Raw genomic sequence first — 13,362 nt, forward strand, 5'->3', positions numbered from 1 at the left:
TATGTACAATGCTATGTTTTGATTTACCGGTTTTTTTTTTATTATATTTGGAGTTTCTATTATGGTAGAGGAAGTTTTAGTGTTATTAAATACCATCTCCACTGCTGCTTCTCCCTAGCTTCTTAATTTAGTTATATTAAAATATTTGGTTAAGTCTAATAGTTAATGTTATATTTACATTACTATGCCTGTGCAAATTTTATTTGCTGATAGTGTCTTAAATAGCCCCTCGGTGCAGTTTTCCACAAGGTCAATCACAGTAATCTGTCAGTTTGAATTTTTTTTTTTTTTTAATTCTTGGAAATTTCTCTTCTAGAGACTTCCAGTGTCCTACTATTGAAGCCTGCACCTGCTGCATTGCTGTTTTCCTGGTATGATTTCCACTTGTTGTTATCCTTAGATTTTTCTCTCCTGGGTTTGGTTCTCCGAATATTGTTAGAACTCATATCTTCTTCAGACCTCATTTACCTCTTGCTTAGGTGGAGCACATCCTCTAGTAGTTGTGTTGGATTCAAAAGATGGTACCATGCCAGAGAGCATGAGGATGACAGCCTTCAGCATGCCTGCCCTCTCACATAGCTTCAATCTGGATTGGTTGCCTTCTGCTGCTGGTGCACAGTTACCATCCTAGAGTCCCATTCGCTGGTATTCCTTCACTTCTCTCTTGTGTTGGATGTCTTGTTTTCCGTATCTCATCTCTTCTTTCCTTTGGTTTGTTTCCTTGTTTGTTGTCAAAGGATGATGAGACCTTCACTATCTAAAATATCTAATCAGGCACAATGTCCTGGAACAAAGCAAATTGCTAGTTTTATATAGTGTTTTGGGGGAGTGTGGTGCTCAGGGATTAGAAAATTTTAAGAGGCAGCAGAAGCAGATTAACATAATCTATAGAGGAATGATTACGTGGGTGAGACCGTTGTTGATTGGTTGGCACTTGGGTATTTTATGGTAGTGACTTTCTTCCTAACTTTAAATTGACTGACTTTCAGAAGTAAGGGGCTAAGCTAACACTGATTGGCTTGTAAAAGAAAAGTAAGTTGTTTTTACAATCAAATGGGTATAAGTAGTCTTTGGTAACTTTTTACTATAGTTACGAACACTCAGTCTTTCCTAAATTTGTAAGAACTTTAAAATTCTCAATCTTCTAGTAACTTTCTAGGAAAGCGTACATGGTAGATAATTTTTTGAGCCTTTCCATGTCTGAAAATATTTTTGGTTTCTATTTTCACATTTGATTAATATAGTTTGGGTAAGTGTAAATTCTAGATTGGAAATATTTTTCTTCAGAATTTTGAAGGCATAGTTTCTTTTTTCTCCTCATCCTTTGTTGCTTTTGAGAAGTCTTAAGCCAATGTGAACCCTCTTCTTTCGTTTGGATCTTTTCACTGGAAACTTGTTAGATCTCTGCTTTTTCCCCAGTGTTCTGAAGTTTCACAATGATGTGCTTTGGTGTGGGTCTGTGTTTATTTTTATCCACTGTCCTGGGTGCTTGTGGGTACCTTTCAATATAGAACAGTTGGCATTTTTCTGGGACCTGGTGTATGGAATGGGGGTGGGGCGATAGATTTTAGGTTCAATATGCTTACTTAATCACCCAATTTTAAAGACCACTGCACTTCCAGTCAGCCCCTGATCCATAGATGGTCTATTCTGCATTTTAGAGATAATCCCAAACTTTTTTTCACAGAGGAGGAGGGGATCTCAGGATCGCTCCTTTCACCCAGTGCCCTCCCGGCATTTCACTTCCAGTTCCAGAGTTGGTATGGCCAGTCCCTGACTCTCATGAGGATTTCTGACGGTAAATTGGGTTGAGTGGCAGCTTTCTCTACTGCTGGTTTGGAATTTGGCTTTTTAAGTTCTGCTACACATTGAGCATTCATCAATATATAACTTCCAAAGCTTTGTTACTTTTTTTCTCTTCTCTGCTGTCTATCCTTGTGGATTTATGTTTTAAGACAAAACAAATTGACTTATTTCAGTTGAATTTTTGGAGAGAAGCAAAATTATATGTGTAGGTGTATTCCATTCTCTTAACACAAAAACAGCTATAAGACTAACTGGATATTCTTATGTGAAATAATATTACAATAGTATTACATGATTATTATACTTCTGATATGTGAAAGGTAGAGGAACAGAATGTGTTGCTGAAATGCAGTAACTAAGCATAGGTCTGCAGAGAGGGCACTGCTACAGAAAAGGAATAGTTATACCTTCCTTGATTGTGAGCTATTCCTTTAATTTCTAAAAATCATCATTGGAAAACCCACAAAAATGTTACATCTGTATTGTAAGAAAACTAGAATATGCTGATAAACATGAGGAAGAAAATAAGAATCACTTTAATTACACTACCCAGAGCTGCCCACTATTAACAGATCAGTGTATATATTTTTCTAGTCTTTGTTTATGCATTTGCCTATGTATTTGTGGACGTATGTTTAAATGGGGCATACTATATGCATTATTTTGTTCCTCCCCCCATTTTTTCCAACCATAAATGGCTCTCGAGTCAAGAATTTTTTTGCACAGAATCCTAGAGATTATATTCTCATTAACAATATCTAACTCCCATTTACTTGATTGTACATTATGTGCCAGGCACTGTGCTGACTGACATCTTTGTTTTTCTGTTTAATTTATGTTGACATTATTTCAGACCACAGAAAAATTCCGAGAGTGGTACAGAGAGTTCACCCAAATACCCCAAATGTTAACATTTTACTACATTCCCTTTCTTATTTCTCTCTCGTGAGAGTAAAATGTAGAACTTACTCCCTTTTATACCTAAATAGTTAAGTGTGCACTTTCTAAAAACAAGGACATTCTTGTATATAAGCCACAGTATAGTTGTTAAAATCAGGAAATTAACGTTGATTTAATATTAATTATGTAACCTACAGACATTCAGATTTTACCCATTGGCCCGTTGTACTTTATAGCAAAAGAAAATTCCAGGTCATGAGTGCACTCAGTTGTCATATCTCTAGTTTCCTTTAATCTGGTGCAGTTCCTGTTTTTTTCATGACATTGACTTTTTTTTTTGGAGACGGGGGTCTCACTGTTGCCCAGGCTGGAGTGCAGTGGTGTGATCATGGCTCACTGCAGCCTTGAACTCCTGGGCTCAAGCAATCCTCCTGCCTGAGCCTCCTGAGTAGCTGGCACTACAGGCATGCACCACCACACCTGGCTAATTTTTTATTTTTTGTAGAGACAGATTCTCCCTGTGTTGCCCAGGCTGGTCTCAAACTCCTGGGCTCAAGTGATCCTCTTGCCTTGGCCTTCCAAAAAGTGTTGGGATTACAGGTGTGAGCCACTGCATCCAGCCAACATTGATATTTCTGAAGAGTGCAAGACAGTTATTTTGTAGAACATGTGCAGTTTGGGTTCATCTCATGTTTTCTCATGGTTTAATTAAGGTTATTCATTTTTGGCAGGAGTACCACAAAGTATTGTTATGCTTTTGCATCATATCAGGAGGCACAGGATGTTCAAATACTGGTAATATGATTTTGGATCACTTGATTGTTACTGTTTTTCCTTTTGTAATTTTTTTGTGGTAAAATGTACATCATTTATTTTTATGTTTAACCATTTTTAAGTGGATAGCTTAGTGGCATTATATTCTCTTTGTATTCATATTCACAGTCCCTTTGTAATTTTAAAGTATTTTGTGTAAAAATACGTAGATACTTGGTAAATATCCTGTCACTGTTTGAACTTTCACTCACTAATTTTAGTATCCATTTGTTGTAAACATCTTGTTACTCCTTGAACTTTTGCTCACTAATTTTAGTATCCATTGGTGATTTCTGCCTAATTTTCATAATAGTCCTTAATTGGTGATATTCTAATGCCATTATTCCTTCTACGATTATTTATAATAGTACTTTATTTATTTTGACACTGTCCCTGACTTGGCCAGTAGGAGCCCCTTCAGTTCTTTTGACATGCCCCTGTCATTCTTTGAGCATGTATTCTAGGCTCATCTTGCATGTTCCCAGCCCCAGCCTTGGAATAAGGAATTTCTTCTCAGAGCCCTGGTTCCTTTTAATAATGACTTTAAAAGCCACAGTCTGGACTCTAGATGTCCTGGTTGCAACTGTTACTGCTTCTAGGCCTTCTCAGCTGACATCTGGGAAATAGGTATATGTGAGAGGAGGAAATGTGTGTGTTTGTATGTGTGCACACACTAGTACATCTTTATTAAAAGCAGTGAGTTTATACAGATACCTCAGATTCTGACCCAACACTACAGGGTTTATTCTTTCCTTTCCTCATTCCGTATTTATAGCTCTGTTTTCCAACAATGAGAAACCTGGCCCTATTACTCATATTTTTGCTTATTGGTTCAACTCTAGAATATAAGAAAATAGTTTAAGAATTGTTAACTCATACCACCACTTAAAAGATACCTCGTAAGTAGAATTCAATATTTGTTTATAGTGTTTTTCGTTTAGCCTAAGGGCAGGTAGTCTAAATCTGTGCTGTGTAATAATAGAGTAGCTACTAGCCGCATGAATAGAGATGTGTTACAAGTGTAAAATGTACATTGGATTTGAAAACTTACTACAAAATAAATATGAAATATCTCACTGATATTTTAATAATAGTTTATGTTGATTATGTGTTGAAATAATTTAAGTGTATTAGATAAAATATATTAATAAAATTAATTTCACTTTAATGTGGCTACTAGAAAATATTAAATTACATATGTGGCTCCATTATATTTCTATTAGAATGTGCTGATATAAAAACCGTGTTCAAAAGTTACTTGGATTAATTTTCCTTCTCTAACATTCTTTCCCTTCTCCCTGGGGTTATGTTACTCATTTGAAATACAGTGTACTTCATTTATTTCTATTTGTATTCTGTCTTTTTCACTTGATCCTAATTGATCTTATTTATTCTTCAGTATGTGAAACATCAACATGTTTCCAAAAGTCAGAACTCTACAAAAATGTTTATACTCAGGGCACTGTCACCCATTCCTTCTGTCCTTCACACTCTAACCTGACCTCTGTAGGTTACCAATCTCATGATTCCACCAGTTATCCTTCATGTGTTTTTCCCCCCTCAGGATTGAGGAGATAGATGCACATTTTCTTATTTTTCTTTCATTCTTACACAAAAGGTAGCATACTATAGATACTCTTTTGTACTCTTATGCTGTTTCTAATATTTTGAATTTACAAAAAGTGCTGCAACTTTGTCCATATGTATTTTGGTATGTTGGAGGTGTATTTTTGGGTAAATTTTCAAAATGGAATGGTTGGGCCAAAAGTTAAAAGCATATGTAGTTTTCTTAAATATTGCTAAATCCCTTTCTGCAGAGGTTGTACGAATTTGAATTCCCATCAGCAGGGTATGAGAGGGTTAGTTTCCCCACAACCTCATCATGAGAGTGTGTTGGCATACTTTTTAATTTTTGCTAACTTGATAGGTAAGAAATAGTATCTCAATATAGTTTTAATGTTTGTTTCTCTTGTTATTAGTGAAGTTGAACATCTTTTCATATGTTTAAGGGCCATTTTTATATCTTTTTGTGTGAAATATATCTTCATTTTTTCCATCAGGTTTTTGGTCCCCTCCCCTTTCTCAGTTGTTAGGAGTTTTTAATATATTAGGAATATTAGCTCTTTACTGGTGATGTATGTTACAAATATTTTCTCCCAGTTTGTAGCGTTTGTGCGTAGGTATGAATGTTTAGACCTTTATGTAGTCCAGTTTTAGAGTTTTTTGTTTTATCTGAATTTTGGATTAAATTTAGAGGCTTTCCTTGGACCCATGGTAAATAATTCACCTGTGTTTTCTTCTAGTACTTCTCTAGTTTTAGTTGTTAATTTGGATCCTTGATCCATTTGGAGGTACGGTTTCTTTAAAAATGAATAAAAAGACGAATTTTGCCCCAGTGTTCTTTGATATGCTACCTTTATCATATATGAAATTTCCATTTGGTTTACTTCTGGACTTTCTATTTCTGTGCCATTATCACACAGTTTCAATTATAGAGGCTTAATAGTATATCAAGGGCTAGCTTTTAAAATTTTTAGTGTTTTCCTGACTATTCTTGCATGTTTATTTTTCTGTTGAACTTTAGTATCAGCTTTTCTGTCTCAGTGAAAAAGCTTGCAGGTATTTTTATTGGGGTTATGTTAAATTTATAAATTAACATGGAAAACTGACTTTTTAATGCTGTTGTTTTGTGCTGAGATTTCTGTCCAAGAACAAAGAATATCTTTCCATTTGTTCAGATTTACTTTTGTGTCTTTCAGGAATGTTTTAAAGTTTTCTTCATATTTAACTCCTCAATAAATTCTCCATTTTTTTTCAGCTCAATAATATGCCTTGTAGATCTTTCTTTTGTATGTCTGCATAATTTTCTACAGTGTGGATGTACCATAATTTATTTAACCTGGCTGATATTGGTGGACATTAAAGTTATTTAAAATTTTTCACTATTGTAAACAGTTCTGGAATAAGTAAATATCCTTGTAGAAGTCTAGTTACTTCCTTATGATAAATTTATCAAAGGAGAATTGCCTCATCAAAGGTCTTTTGACACATAAAAGTTTCTGAAACATATTGTTAACAGCTTTCCATATTAATAAAATGTATACCTCCACTAACACTGTGTTTGAGCCCTATTCTGTTGACATTCAGCAAAACAGAACCTTATTGCCCTTTTTTAATATTTGCCAGTTTGATAGCAAAACAAAATATGTTTATATTGCATTCCTTTGCTAACTGATGAGTTTTATTTTTTATCCATCTACCATTCAGCTGGCCAGCATATACTTACTGAGTATCCACCATGTTCTGTAAGCTATCCCATGTATTAAAACTGTAGTAATGACTAGAAGTTGAACATCTGTTCGTGTGTGTATGTTTGTGTGTGTGTGTGTGTGTGTGTCTCTGTGTGTGTGTGTGTGTTTGAGATAGGATCTCATTCTGTCACCCAGGTTGGAGTGCAGTGGTGCCATCACAGCTTATTGCAGCCTCGACCTGCTGGGCTCAAGCAATGTTCCCACCTCAGCCTCTTGAGTAGCTGGGAGTACAGGTGCATGCTACCATGCTTGGCTGATTTCTATATTTTTTGTAGAGACGGAGTTTTGCCATGTTGTCCAGGCTGGTGTCGAAATCCTGAGCTCAAGTGGTCTGCCTGCCTCGGCTTCCCAAAGTGCTGGGATTACAGGTATGAGCCACCACGCCTGGCCTCTTTTTGTGATTTTTATTATTTTGTGTCTTATCTCTTTTTTTTGTTGACAGTTAGTAGACTTTCCTGTCCTCAGGTCTGAGAATGACAGAAGATGGCATTTCCTTATTCCATTTGGTTGATGAGCTTCTAAAAAGTGCTTTTGTATGTGTGTCTTCATTGCACATTCTATGGCAAATCACTGTGTTAAACTCTTAGATTTACAAAGTGAGACAATGAAAGTTAAGTGCCTAGACGGGTGTCAAAGAAATAACTGTGTATTTTTATAAAAATAACTTATTGTTACTATTTTTCAGGTGAGGCTGCTGTCAGAAAGGAACTTTTACACAGTTTGCCTTCAGAGACAGTCTATCAGCATGTTGTAGAGTTTTATTACTAAGAAAATAAATGTTACTTATATGGTAAGTTGCCTTTACTTATGCATATTTTATAGAAATACTGTCTGTTTACTCTAAAGATTTGTTTGCTTGTATTTTGTTTCTTCAGTGTCATTTTATTTTGTAACTGTCATGTAAAACAAGTTTGAAATTGGCAGTTTCCTGAAAGGTATAGGGTCTTTTGAAGATTTTCTTACTTCTATTTACTATCTGTCTTAATTTTATTGTTTGTAGTGGAGAGGAGAACAGGGGCTGTTTAAATATTGGGATTCATTTTCAAAGTTGGATCACTAGCTTTGCTCTGTCTCTTTCCACTGTAACAGCTGAGAGTTAACATCCTTCTTGTCAAGTCCTGGCTTCCCTGTAATTCATATAGTGAGCAGCAAAGATGCAGTGTTATTTTAAGGGTTTGATTAACTGATTCAGGAAGAATAGATAGTCATTTAAATAGTAAAGTATTATGAAACAGAATGAATAATGTTATTAAATAACTTAGAAATGAAAAAAGATAGCTGATTTTAACTTTTAAATGTTACCCTATAAGTATTTGTTGTCAGTTAAAAAAATTTTTCTTTCAAGGAAGATTTAGTAAGTTGATATGACCTGCTGTTTTGTGAGAGGCTTTCTTACTCACATCTAATGATGATCTTTTGAGTATATTCCAGCTTCTGACTCTCCTGTGTAGCCAGTGACGATGGGCCAGCCGATACGCAGGGTGATAGCTTTAGGGGTAACCAGAGGGTTGGTCACAGCAACCGTCAGAAGATAAATATACTCATGTGCTGCTGACGCACATTGCAAAAATTGGATGGAAACTATGACATGATAATGGTGATTTGCCGAATTTTCTCTGAAATAGTTTTGTGCAGCTAAACACAGTGAGAAATAAATGTTGATGTTGAGAGCTGAGTTCAAACAAATTAGTCTCAAATAGAATCCAGAGATGAGGAACTATAGGCACAGAAAAAAGAGAGGAACAAGATTATCCTTAGATTTGTTTTTTCTTAGTCTTCTTGCTTTTGTCAGCATCAGAATACTGTCTTAGGTATTTCTGGATGTTTTGCATGGCTCATGTGAGTAGAAGCATAGGATTTCATTGTGAATGGCTGAAAAGGCCTACATCGCAGAGCAAATCAAAGTGAGTTTTAATCTTGGTTATTTGAAATCTCCTTGTACCTGTCTTATTAGGAGTATTATTTTTTTTTTTAAGAAGAAACTAATTTGCAGCTGGCTATAAAGAGTGACATTGTGTCTGGGAAAATGCTGTACTAACACACTGTGCTGTCCCACAAGAGTACTTCTCAAGTCCCCAGATGCAGTGCTGACAATCTGTGACAGCCTGTGAATTGTTGGGCAGCAGTTGGGGAAGATGGACAGCAGAGTGAGGTGGTTGTGTGTAAGTTAGAGGAGGTGGGGAGGGGAAGAAGTGAGAGAAGAGCAGAGCAGTTTCTAAATTTTGTGGGCAATTTGAATGGAAGGTGTTTTAGTTGTTGGGTTCTGCTAATACATCTGTGAAATAAACAGCTAGAAGGTGGGGCGGAAATAGTGTATTTCACCTTTCCTTTCAAGGTGTTACTGATTCTGTCATCAAAACTGTAAAGTTGCCTGGGCATGGCAGCTCACCCCCGTAATCCCAGCACTTTGGGAGGCCCAGGTGGGCAGATCACTTGAGGCCAGGAGTTCGAGACCAGCCTGGCCAACACAGGGAAACCCTGTCTCTACTATAAATATAAAATATTAGCTGGGCATGGTGGTGTATGCCTGTAATCCCAGCTATTCCGGAGGCTGAGGCATGAGAATTGCTTGAGCCAGGCAGGCGGATGTTGTAGTGAGCTGAGATTGCGCCAGTGCACTTCCAGCCTGGGCGACAGAATGAGACTCTGTCTCAAAAAATCAAATAGCAAAAAACCCTGTAAGGTTCTATGTTCTATTGATGAAAGTATGGGTTGGATGGAATTAAAACTTTTGAGGAGACTAGAAATACCACATCATACCAGGAAATGAAACTATAAAGGTAAGGGTAATGGGGATAGGGCTTATCTTTTCCAGGAATTATTATAGTAGTAGTAAGGCCAGTTACCATATCTAGATCCACAATGGCTAGGCCTTTATCTCAGACAAATGTACATCTTGTTATTTATTTATTGGATTGATTTGATACGTATGCTATCCGCTGTTACTGTTTTTATAGCAAGCATTGTCAGACATCAAAGACAAGAATTTCTGGATATTATTTGGATCGTGGAGTGGAATTTAATGTGGGCAAGTTATGGTTCAGTTCTTTCTTTCAGTATGAGAATAGTTATACAAAGTAAATAGCTTTGCTACAATGAACCTTTGGCTGTAGCCAGACTAATATTGGGGACTGAATGTTTGTGTTCCCCCTAAACTCATATGTTGAAATCTGGTCCCCAGTGTGATGGTGTTGGAGGTGGGGCCTTTGGGATGTAATTTAGTCATGAAGGTGGAGCCCTCATGAATGACATGGCTTCCCCTATAGGAAGAAGCCAGGGACCAGGTGCGGTGGCTCACGCCTGTAATCCCAGCACTTTGGGAGGCCAAGGCGGGTGGCTCACCTGAGGTCAGGAGTTCGAAACCAGCCTGACCAACATGGTGAAACCCCATCTCTACTAAATACAAAAAATTAGCTGTTGTGGTGGCACATGCCTGTAATCCCAGCTGCTTGGGAAGCTGAGGCAGGAGAATCACTTGAACCCAGAGGTGGAGGTTGCAGTGAGCTAGGATTGTACCATTGCACTGCAGTCTGGGCAACAAGAGTGAAAACTCTGTCTCAAAAATCAAACAAACAAACCAAGAAGAAGCCAGGGAGCTAGCTTGCTCTGTTTCTGCTGTATGAGAATACAATGGGAAATCAACCTACTGCAACCTGGAAGAGGGCCTGCTCCGGAACCAGGCCATGCTGGCACCCTGATCTTGGACTTCTAGCTATTAGAATTGTGAGAAATTTTTGTTGTTTTTAAGCCACCCAGTCTGTGGTACTTTGTTATAGCAGCATGAACTAAGACAACCAGTTTCTATAAGTCTCCAAAATAACACTCTGACTTTTTGCCTCTTCACATGTTGAGTCTATTCTTTCCACTTGTAATATCTCCCCTCAGTTCTGTGTCTGAACTTCTAAATCTGCTTCTAAAGGCCTAGCCTCAGTTCCACCCACTTTATGACATTTTCCTCACCCATTCCAAGCCCTTAGTGATATTTTTCTCCTCTGGTTTCTATCATTTACTGCTTTTCTCTTTATTTGGTAGTTGGAGACATATATTCCCTTAAAACAACATTAAAACAATCTTTCCAATTAGGTAGAGACATCTTAAGGGGAAGCTTCATTTTTATTCTCTCGGCTTACTGCAACTTCTGCCTCCCAGGTTCAAGCGATTCTCCTGCCTCAGCCTCCCGAGTAGCTGGGACTACAGGTGCGTGCCACCATGCCTGGCTAATTTTTTGTATTTTTAGTAGAAATGGGGTTTCACTGTGTTAGCCAGGATGGTCTCGATCTCCTGACCTCCCGATCTGCCCACCTCAGCCTCCCAAAGTGCTGGGATTACAGGCGTGAGCCACCGCGCCTGACCCCTACTTTATAATTTCTACTACCCCAGCAGTGATGTCAATACAATATGTGCACTTAATAAGTATTTGATGGTAAAAAAAAAAAATGCCATTGCCTATTGTTAGCTTTTACCCATCTTTAACAATTATCTTTCTCTTTGTATCCTAAGAATGCTAGATAAGAATTCAGTTTAAATACCTGAGCCATGTTCGTTCAGGACATGATTCTTCTTGAAAGCCTTCTGTAGCCCTGTGTACGGGCATTCTGTTCCTTAAAGTAACGTTGCTTTGAAGATTTTACTGTATTGTAATTATTTGTTATTCTTGAAACTCTAATGAATAAACTTTGAAACTGCATAGAAGAGAAACTCTTAAATTTATTAACTTGTTAATGTTTTCTTTGCCTGAAACTTGCTTTTGGTTTCTCAGTTTCTCACCAGGCACATTTCACACCTGCTGGTATAGCTCCAAGGAGGGAGGTGATGGATACGGAGCTGTAGCTATTTCTCTAACAGACTCTATCTCATTTATAATTATTCATTTTTGTTGTTACTGTGATTTGGTATTTTAAAAATTAAACTGTTCTGTGCTATGCATTTTTACAAACATACATACAAAATAAATAGCTTTGCAACAATGAACCTTTGGCTGTAGCCAGACTAGCATTCTGGGCTATGCATTTTTACCCCAACATAATTTTTAGAAGATATGTGTTTTAGTCTAGTGTAGTAGTTAGATGCAGGGACTTTGAAATCCAATCCACAGACTTTGAAATCCTATCCAGCACTTGGAAACTGTGTAATCTTAAGTAACTTAAGTTTCAGATTTTTCATCTGTAAAGTTGGGATAATAATAGCTACCTCTTAGTATTGTAGTTGGGATCAAATAAGATAACATATATGACACTTAGCTGAGATTGAGTCTGGTGGCTTCTACTTTCAAAATTTACCCAGTGGTTTATTAGCTTTACTCTGTGAATCTTAAAGAGGAAAAAAAATCAAGTTTAGTGCATGTCAAGGTTGAGGTAAAGCCCCCAAAGCTTTATCCATTTGAGCTCCTTTATTGTCAACTGTAGGATGTCAGTTAAACCCAGAATAGACCCAGGAGAGGAACTAATTTCAAATAACTGTAGAAGCAGACCAACCTCCAGATGTGTAATGAGGGAAAGAAGTTTTAAGAGGGAGTTTTTTTCTTCTCTCCCTGCCCCCTACCGCCAGTTACATATGCAGAGTAGGAAGCAAACTTTTCTCTCTACCTTTCTATTGCATATTATATTGCCATTGTTCAGTATATTAAAGCTTTTATCTGACTGCCTTTTGAGGTGGTCAATAATAGGTGCTAACATTAAACTTGGAGCAGTTAAGTCGGTGAGCTGTGTGGTTACCTTGTCAGTGGAGTGTGAAAAAGACTAAGCTGCGGACTGTTTCCCAGCCTATAAAGCGTGAAATCAGTTGGTGCTGATGCATGACGACTATAGCCAGTGTAGTATAAAATAAGCTGGGGGCATGAATTGTGTTATGTCGTGAGAAAGACCTTTTCATGCCAGTTTATTTATATATTTTGGGACCTCCAAGATCCTACTGGAATCATGTATCTCGTATCTTTTGTTGTCTTGATACTCAGTTTTTTCATGAAATGTTTCTTCCAGTTGTGCAAGCTGTATTCTTTGTCCAGCTGCAGGCAGAGAGGCAGAGGCAGTAAATATAAATGTCCAAGGCAGAGGCAGACTAATATTAAAATATTGTATTATATTCTGTTTAAGATTGCATCTGAAAATACCATCTGCAGTTGGTATTTGATGTACAGGTTTCTTCTGTTTTAGACCCAAGATTTGAACGTATACTCTACATTCTACTTTGAGCTTCTGCCAGGGTGAGAACTGTGTTACCAGTTTCACTGGTTGGTGGTCCCATGTTGAAATGTGCCTCTGGAGAAGGAAAGTAGAGAAGGGCAGCATTTTCAAATGCTTGGAGGAGTTGGTAGGAAGAAGTATAGAGATTATTCTTATGGGGAATAGAAGAGAGGTTGTTCCTCTCCTGACACCTGGTGAGGTTCTTTACCATATGGCTTTGAGGGTGAGGCAAGGTGAATGAGGAAGTTTCAGAGACAACAGTGAATTATTGTCAGCCTTTTTAAGTCTGGAAGGTTATTGGAAATAGGCATGCCATGAAAGCATTAAAGATCTTTCATTCTTATCTTACT

The 13,362-nt window shown here is 37.4% G+C and overlaps 1 protein-coding gene across 40 annotated transcripts in view; it reads left to right on the forward strand.

The window, feature by feature from the left end:
• The window catches only part of R3HCC1L (R3H domain and coiled-coil containing 1 like), a 108,990-nt gene that overhangs the window by 19,578 nt on the left and 76,050 nt on the right, over positions 1-13,362 (forward strand). For 15 of the 40 annotated variants that reach the window (XR_010135279.1, XM_063710372.1, XM_019035551.4 and 12 more), the window contains 2 exons: positions 7,106-7,198; positions 7,516-7,620. The gene's annotated coding sequence lies outside the window, so the exon portion shown is untranslated. Of the gene's footprint in view, positions 1-316; positions 372-479; positions 646-1,687; positions 1,799-3,242; positions 3,502-7,105; positions 7,199-7,515; positions 7,621-13,362 lie in introns of those variants that run through there. The other 25 variants (XM_063710368.1, XM_055352674.2, XM_055352675.2 and 22 more) reach the window with 7 other exon arrangements.

Source organism: Gorilla gorilla, chromosome 8 (assembly GCF_029281585.2).
Source record: "Gorilla gorilla gorilla isolate KB3781 chromosome 8, NHGRI_mGorGor1-v2.1_pri, whole genome shotgun sequence".
Lineage (NCBI taxonomy): Eukaryota > Metazoa > Chordata > Mammalia > Primates > Hominidae > Gorilla > Gorilla gorilla.